Source organism: Corvus cornix, chromosome 2 (genome assembly GCF_000738735.6).
Source record: "Corvus cornix cornix isolate S_Up_H32 chromosome 2, ASM73873v5, whole genome shotgun sequence".
Taxonomy (NCBI): domain Eukaryota; kingdom Metazoa; phylum Chordata; class Aves; order Passeriformes; family Corvidae; genus Corvus; species Corvus cornix.
Genome location: NC_046333.1, coordinates 143,785,030 through 143,794,353, shown reverse-complemented (window position 1 = coordinate 143,794,353; position 9,324 = coordinate 143,785,030). Strand labels below are relative to the sequence as shown.

The 9,324-nt window shown below is 42.8% G+C and overlaps 1 long non-coding RNA gene across 1 annotated transcript; it reads right to left on the bottom strand.

Moving 5' to 3' along the window:
• Window positions 1–1,340: 1,340 nt before the first annotated feature.
• LOC109145343 lies at window positions 1,341–8,475 on the bottom strand. The gene is made up of 3 exons (XR_002046669.3): window positions 8,286–8,475; window positions 4,707–4,773; window positions 1,341–4,609 (listed from the first exon to the last, which is right to left on the bottom strand). It is a non-coding gene; the product is annotated as an uncharacterized LOC109145343 (long non-coding RNA).
• Between the last annotated feature and the right edge of the window lie 849 nt (window positions 8,476–9,324).

Below are 9,324 nucleotides of genomic sequence, written 5' to 3'. Positions count from 1 at the left end.
AGAAGATTCTAATTATCCCAGTGAGGACTTGCTTTTGCTGAGTTCACATGAAAGTTTCCAGAATGGAACCCAAAGCCCCAAAATTCCCTATCAAAGACCATATTAGAGCTCACAATCAAGTGGAAAACAGAGTTCAGGTGTTTCAACTCTTCTATTCCTTTTGTGAAGCCTTACACTGCATTGGGACTATCCCCACTGGTATTTCACTCTTGCATTCAGGTCTGTGGGCTTTGGCAGGGTATGACATTAATGGGCAACTTCAGATCGCTTTCATCTCAGTGATGAGGGACCACGGGGAAGAGGCTTGGGGAAACAGGGGCTGGAAGAAACAGCCTCTACTTATAGAACATGATTTACAAAAGCTCTTACCCTTAGTGTAACAAATCCCATTGAAAGCAGCGACAGCATCAGAGTGAGCAGTGCTAAAGCACCTACAGGTACTTACCTGTCTTTCAGGAAAGATGTCCTTATTTAACTGTGTCACTTCATTATCCCTGGTTGTTTGCTTGAAAGCCTCTGCAACCCTATTCCGTGTTCGCATTAAGCTGTAGCTTTAAATTGAGGAAAAAAATTGTTCATTTTTCTTCATAAGAAACCAATAATCTCCCCAGCATTAGGAACTATAAGGGAAGAATTGTATAATTTGCAGCTGGCCAAGGTCAGCATTAACTTAAGTACTGGAGCTGATTGTTGGCATTTCCTCTCATCCACAGAAAGAGGAGTGGTTATAGGGTCTTTTGGAGCTCCTGTATAAATCCATCCTTCCACTCTTTAAAAGCAAGCAGCCAGGACTACATTTTAGTAAGTCTCTGTCTCTAAACACATTTTCTCCACTTGCCAATTCCTCTGCTCACATTACCACTGCTGAAATTTGAGGGCAAGGGAGGAAGAAAATGGTGACAATTTTTATCTTGCCAATTTTAAAATGAAAATTTTTCTCCATTTTGCAGCCAGCTCCAATCTGACATTCCAGAGAGCTCAGTACAGATTAAAGCCAAGACAAATTCTCCTTTACTGCCTGTATGAGCTTGGCTGGAGCGTCTCTGGTAACTCTGTCTGCAGACAGGCAGTTCAGCCAGTGAACCTCACGCGTCTGTTAGCTGAGCTTAATAAAAATATGAAAAAGATAACCAGAAGTCACAAAAATATGAGAAGATTCTAAAGATTAGATAGTCATTGATTATTTGGTATTTTGGGGTAGGACTCTAAACAACAGATTTGCTTGGAAATTTTTATTTCTGTTTTATATATTTTGACAGCATTCTTTTCATTCCAAGGTAGTTTGAAAAGTGTAAATCACAAAATAGAAAGCATATATTTTGTTATAAAGATATCTTGAACAGGTGCTTCTGGCCAGATTTTTGACAATAGTTTTCCATCTTCCACTTTCTTTTTTCCCACTGACATCACATATAGCATTTTCTTACTCATGTTTCCAAGCATAAATGTGGAGATAGATAATAACCTATGTACTTGCACAGGTAGATTTCAGAAATGTTAGCAAAAATTAAAAATCAGTTCCTAATACATGAATTGCTCACTGCTTCTCTTTTTTTTTCTTTTTTTCTCAAAGTAGTTTGACATATTGGCATGAAAAAGAAAGATTTCAATATTTTTTAAAATCCCTCTAGTATCCTGTTTTCCAAGATATTCTGTGAAAGCAATAGAGAAAATTCTCTGAAAATTCTTTTTTGTTACAAGAAAGATAACACAGCTGTCAAAATTATGACAACTCTGAATTTATTCGTGTACTTTTGACCTTAGAATAGATACATTGATACTCTATTTTGTCCTTTTCTGAAGAAAGAAACCTCCTTGCCTTCATTTTTGACAGAAATCTTCCCATGGTTTTGGACTGATAAAGACAAATGTAGAAGAGAAATAGGATTCATTTTAGCTAGATGAACAGATTTGACACCCATGTCAAACATTATTATAACCTGTATGCTTCAAACGTAGACTGTAAGTTAAATGATGCACAGACTCAAGACAAGCATTACAAAAACAAAATATTTCTTAGCCCACATACTTCTTACTATATGTTCTCCATGATTCAGTAATGAACAGCATGCTGAGAGAACATTTGAAGCACTGCAATGATGCACAAAGTGCACAACCCAAAAATTAATATATTTATAAACTGAAATTTGCTGCAGCCATATGAACCTTTCAAAATCAGGTTCTGCATGAGGGGAGGAGATGCTTGCAGGGGTGAAACAAATTCGCAAGCCAGACTACAGATCTGCTTGCTCTCAAACTCTCTCCCTCAGCATGCAGCAAATACAGTCCCATATCAGCCTGAGGCCCATAAAGGCCTGAGATTATTGGATCTTTGCAGATATAAATCCATGACTCTATGTGCCCTTGCCTTACTCCAGCAAGAAATTTAAGGAGGAAACCCTTCCACTTGGTGTTCTTGCGCTGTTTTCTGACCTATTTTCCCCAGGGAGATAATAAAGGGGTTCAAAGTTTTGGGTCAGCTCCCTGACACTAGCAAATGTTTTCCCACATTTAGTCACCACTGCAGATTTCTTGTGGTTTCCATTCTCTGGAGCAGTCCTTCCCAAAGAGAGATGCTCTATTGGCCAAAGCATAAAATGAGGCTATTCTTGGGGGCCACTGGGATTGCATAGCTGACACTTCATTGAGCAGATGCAGAATGGGGCAGGACTCCTCTCCCCAGCAAAGAGCCCCATCAGCACTGAAGAAAAATGACACAGCTCTGTAGAACTTCATATGGCGCAAGTTTCGGAGTCCATGTTCAACCTCGGGCAGTGCCTGCTGCAGGAGGCCCAGTAAGAGAAACCACACATTTCACTGAAGACCAGGGCCTCAAGTCAATAACAACCATATTAAGAATGGAACATTTTGGGCCCAACAGAGCAGAGCAGGAAGGTGAATGCAAGCACTGTGAAGGGGGCTGCATGACATGGCAATGCAGAGCTTTCAGAGTACCATCTCATCTCTATTCCAGCTTTACCACTAAGCCATGCCTCAGTTTTCCCACCTGTAAAAATGTGTATCATCTCACTGCTCCCCTCTCAGGATGCAATTCACTGTCTGAGACATTATAAAGAGTAGATGCACAGTTCCTGCTCCTTTCCCCCCATATTTACACAGAGGAAAGCAGGAATTCTGTTCAAATTTTTCAAAAGAGAGGATGCTTACTGGTCTGGTGTTGATAAAATATGGCCTGCTAGCTTAGCAAAACCACAGGAACAAAATGAAAAATCTGCTCATTTTGTTTCCTGGGAACAAACACACAAAATGAATGTCACGCATTTCAATAACAATTGGCGTCTATGTAGTTCAGAGAGAAACTTCTTGTCCAAGGAGACAACAGATTTTATTATACAAATTAGGAATAGCCTACCAAGACAAAGGAGTGTTGATCAGAACATGACACATGAAGAAGGAAAAAGGAACTCTGATTTAACCTGCAGAATACCAAAATTATTTCTGGTCCACGTATGTTGGGGACTTAAGCCGAAATCCTCTCTGCCTGCCTGGTTCAAGGGGTAGTGCTGATGACATCCCCCATCAACTCTGCAGTGACAGTGCTGGGGAAGCCATGCCCCTCTGTCCTGGGAAGGAGTGGAGCACCTCAGCAGCAGCAGCCCAGACTCCCTGGAACTGCTCTAGTCCTGTTTTCACGGGATATCTCTAAACCGTCAATAAAAACTGTTTGCTGTCCAATCTATAATTTTTTTCTAAGTGTTATCAATACTGGAGAAAGAAAAGGTCAGATTATCTGCAGGGAGGTGACTAGCAGCAGGAGAAGCTGCCCTGTGTGGGGCCTTGGCTCCAGAGAAAAGAAATCAGTTGGGAATGAGGTCAACAGAGGGGAAACTTGCTAAATCTCCTTCCTTGCTAAATCCCTCATCAGCTAAATCTTCTGTCAAGCCTGCTTCATCTAACCATTGCCTAGTCTTCTGTGCTTGACTGGGAAGAGCAATTCCTTAAAGGAACTGGAGTAAATGGAAGATAGGAAGTACAGGATTAGCTCATGATCATATGGGAAAATACTGGGGATGCTGTAAGAGAGCCTGCCCCACTGCATCATCATGGGCTGTTTAAACCTGCTGAGTTGTCCCATCCCTGTTCTGATTTGTACCTGAATTAGCAACACCTGAAAACAAAAAAAGGGCTTAATGAGTATATTTGGCACAAATGTCCCCATCATCTCCTCCCTGCTCCCCAGGTACATGGGCAAAATAACGTTCACACTGAGTCTTTGCTGACATACCCTTTTACGGTCTGAATACTCAGCACCATCCAGGTCCAAAGAGAGGTAAAAGGTAGTTATAATTCTACTTTGCCACACTCTACTGTAAATCTAAAGTAGAACCATTTGTCTAGTTCAGCTTAAATAATGCACATTTTTTTATGATAAAATGTAACCACATCTTTTTTGAATAATGAGGAGCGTTCATTAGGCCAGTTTGGCTTTCAGGTGTTTTCTCTGCTGCCTTGTCCAACCCTGATCCATCAAGACCAGGTGCAAATGGTGTTTGAGAACTCAGCTCCCCCAGCGTAGGTGGATCCTTTTTTACACACTGTTCAGCTCCTGTCCACATACCATCCAGCTCCTGTCACAGGCTGCCAGGTCCTGCATGAGTAAGTATAGAGTAACAGAATATAGGTAATAGTGTCACCATAGCACACACAGTGCTGGTTTTAAAGTCAAGAGCAAATTTTCCACTTACTTCTTGGCAGGAAATACGTGGGGAGCAAGACAGTCTGCTGAAGAGCCAGCATGAAATCCCTTTTTCCCTGGTATAGGGGAAAAATGTTACTTTTTAAATACAACCTTTTCACCACCTTGCAGCCTACATATTAAGTTTCTCTTCTCTTGTGGTCATACAGGTATGCCATTTTCCTCCCTTTTCTTAACAGGCTTGACATCTTAAGAAAACTTAGAAATATATATATAGAAAAATGTTACTTTATATATAGAAAAATGTTACTTTTTAAATACAACCTTTTCACCACCTTGCAGCCTACATATTAAATTTCTCTTCTCTTATGGTCATAAATTTCTCTTCTCTTGTGCCATTTTCCTCCCTTTTCTTAACAGGCTTGACATCTTAAGAAAACTTAGCCCACCATTTTGATGAAACACATTTGAAAGGAATTTCCTTCTGTTTCCTAACACTGAGCAATAGAGCCTCTAAAGTGCTGATAGAGAGCACATTTTCCTGGGGCTGCAGGGAATGAGTCACGCCAGACAAATGCCAGATCAAATACAGCAAGCAATCAGGGAGCTGGCACTGGCAGGCCTAAGAAGCACTTCCTTTGTCAGTCTCGCCGTACCTATCTACTGCAATAATTTTCAGGGTGCTATTCAGCAAGGGGATGGACTGTCGCACAATGTCTTCCTGCTTCAAAGTCACACAAATGAGCATGAAATAGATAGCTGTACATTGGGAGAGGCCATTCAGGGATCACAGCACTGAGCTCTCTGGCTCAGGGCCGTGCTGTGGCTTAAGCACCAAGCGCTCCCCTGGCCTCTGTGGGGACTGGTGGGAGTCAGTGCCTCGGAATGTTGGGCCTCAAGGACTCGTCTTTTAAATACCATTTTTAAAGGCATTTAGGCACCTAACCCTATTCTGCAGATTTAATTACTGCATAAATCACATCTGTGCAGTAACCTCAGAGTGCTGGGATCAGAAAGAAAGACCCTCAGCTCCAAAATGGAAAGAAGCCTTTTACTTTTGTGTTTTTCTTGCAGTTGCTGGGAGGGGTGAGAGAACTCTCCGAAACAGTGTTCACTTGGTGCCCAGCTCTGCCATCCACACAGAATGGGTCACACTGAGGTTTAGGGAAGCAACTTAATGACTCTGTCCCTATGTCCCCATCTGCAAAAATTGCTTGTTCCAAGGTTCCACCATTCCTTCTGCTGGAAAAAGTCCATTAAAAGTGTGTATGTGGCTCTGAATGCAGAAAGTGATGATGAAGAGCAAAACCACATAGCTTTTTGGTAGAAGTTTGGTTTTCGCTGGTTTTTTGATTGAAGTTTTGGGGTTTTTTCTGTACTTGGAACAGAATTAATTTTTTCATTTTATTTTGCCAATTATCCACATCCCAAACCTGCTGTCCAATCTTGGATGAACACTACCTGGGGAGAAGAGGATAAAGTGGGAAGTTGGGTGTGCTTTGTTTCCAATAATGGCAAGAACAGTATAACTCAAAAAAGATCTGTACCAGGCAGCAAAGTCCTTTTTCCCAAACTTCTCTGTCAGCCATGCTGAAGCATGGCAATTTTCCCTTTTCCCCTCTGGTCAATAGTTATGGAACTTCCATGTGTTTTGGTTCATATTTATCATCTGAAATAGGGAAAGAATATAAATATAAAAATAATTATGTTCTAATAAAAAGATTCCATAAATAATTATTTTTATATTCAAATTACCTGCATTTAAGTTACCTCAAGGTCCATTGCAAAGGTGTAGTAATTATTAGCTTAATTATTAACATGTCTCAGCAAGCTAATTAGTTGGACACCATATTAAAACCATTTTTGCCTGAGGTATAAAGGGGCTAAACCAGAAGATTATTTTAATATTTCAGGTTAAATATTCAAGGTGGCAGAATTTCTGTCTCTGGGAACCATGAGCTATTTCATGGTTGAAAATTAAATTAGAAAAGGGAAAAAAAATCATCAAACAAAAATGATGAAAATTGGCCCAGACCCTAACTTTAGGCATTGCTAAAAGATGGATGTATCACCTCTCTCTCTCAATGATGATGGCAAAGCTTGTTTAGCAGGCTGCAGCCTGATTTGTCCACCTATAGACCCCACCAGCATAACCTGTTGTGTCACTGTCGGAATGGACAGACTGTGGCGGCCGATTGACCTGTGGTACAAGAGACAGAGAGAGTTCTTGGTAAGACAGTCTGTGGTGCCAAAGACTTAGCAGTTATGGTGAGGGATGCCGTGTTCGGTTATGGTAATGTACCCCAGTTCTGATTCCCCCGTTGGCTCCTGGTGTTAGCCACACCCCTGTACTTAAGCTCGAGCTGTCACATGTTCAGAGTCATTTGCCTCTAGAACCCTTCACAAGTTGTAGCAATTAACTGCTTTCTGTGGAACTCTAAGCAAGGACCTGTTACAGCGGGGATTGCTGTAACACGCATATACCAAACCAGGAGTCCTGTGGAAAGGAAATATATATGGACGGATTCTTGGTAGATGTTTCAGAGGTGTTTATTTCTCCAGCCGCGTGGCCGGGGCCCTACTCAGGAACTCGTCCGGTCACGGTACCTGAGGGTCCTTCCCACACAGGGGAACACAAACCAACCAATGGGGAATGAGGCTGACCAGGGGCAGGGAAACCCCATGTCTCCCCCCCAGGGCCTATCTCCCAGGGCTCCATGGCAGGTGGGGAGACCCCAACAAGGACCCTTCTTAACTCCTTGCAGTCAGCTTAATATTACTGAAGCCATCCTGCGTCTGTGTGCTCATGCATGTGAGCCACAGAGCCAGCCGTAGGGGACTCAGTAATAGACAGACCATCACTAGAGGGGACAAATCACACAGATTTCTTATCATTGCACCTTCACTGTAGACATACTGAACCCTGTGACTCCCTCTGCAGCAGAGGACACAATGTCCTACAGGATGAAACTGCTGGGGACTCATCTGTAATCATCACCAGGGATTAGATGGACTGGGTGTGGTGGAGCAGCCTTTGGAGTTTGTGGGCTGCTTTGTCCAGGGGAGGAAGGTGATCTCACAGCAAACAGCCTGTGTCTTATGGGAATGAGAACACGAGTAACTCCCCAGACCAGCCGAGCCCTCTGGACAGCGAGGGGCACAAGTATCCCTGTTTCCAGGTCCCACCTCACTTTCCTCAGAAGTGGTGCCTCTCCCACACCAGGACCCCAAATGCCACATACTGTCCTACTCACCCTGTCTGGGCCCTTCAGCCATATCCTGCATGAGGGGTCAGTGCAGCAAGACTGTCACCCTCCCTACTGCCATGGGGCCAGTGAAAGAGCCACAGCCCACACACATCCAGCAGGACCAGCTCATCCCTGTTTCCTCACTGGAAAATATAGTATGAGGAGATTTGCTCACTGTTTCTGGAAGAAGAACCCTATTCTGATTGCAAGATTAGCCTTGGGAAAAGCAAAGAGGAAAAGGGTTTTATCAGGCAAAACCCTACGTGTTAAAGGAAATTTTCCTTTTGTTAAAGGAAATTCAGCTACTTACCCATAGCTCTGGTATTTTCATTTTGTTAAAATGAGGAAAGCTCACGTTCTTTAATTCTTGTTTTACATACCTGTCTGAGCAGCTCAGAAAGGCTCTGCCTTGTCTCCACAGCAGCCAGCCTTGAGGGGTGGTGGCAGTCCTGCAATAGCAGGGGAGATCACAGGGCAAGCTGGGCCATGTAGCCTCATCCATCACCATCTCAGGCACCAGTCACAGCTGTTTGTCTCAGAAAGGAATCTGGAACAATCCCTCAAACCTGATGTCACAGCCACTGCTCCATACATGCTCAGTGGGAGGCTGACAGAGAACCCTCTCATGCTGATCCAGCACAAAAGTCTTTTCAAGGCTGCTGTTTTCCTTCTTGTGCTATGACAGATAACAGCTTCATACAAAAATAAACAGGTTTGCAAACTCTTCCTGGGCGCTAACATCATACTGGTGTAATATACCTGGGGTCTGATGCAAAGCAGCTTTTTAGCAAACAGACACACTCTGCTCATGCCTTCCCCTGATGTAAATGCTTTCTCGTGGAAAAAGCTAAAACTTTTAAAAAAACTTTTAAAAGCTGTTCTTCTTTTTAACAACTGATAATAACTAAGTTTAAAAATGAACCTCTAATCAAAAGCTAATCATCCAAATATTTAGTTGAAATACAGCAAGAAATCACTTTCTTACCAGCTGTTGATAACTGAAATGAATCAAAAACTACAAATGAGTGTAAGGAAAGACCCTGATGATTTTATAAAACAACACATACTAAGGTAAGAGGACCCACATGAAGTATAAATTGAAGCAACCAGAGAGTATTCCCCCCCCATTCTCCTCTCCAGTGTCAAATGTTGACAGAAAAACTTTTGGGACCAAGGAATTAGAAAAGGAGATTTTCACAGCAGCTCCCCATCCCCTCTGCCCTCCTGCAGTCCTGAGCCCCACATGCCCACTCCCTGCACGGTGCTCAAGCTCCCATCACAGCTCCTGCTGGGTACCAGGTGCCAGAGCTACACTGGAGGCTGGGAGGCAGGAGTGGTTTAGCTTTTTAGTGGTTTTAGTTTGTGTTGAGGCTGTTCTCGCCCATGTTGGGACCAGGCGGGTGGTTTGTTAAGGGGATG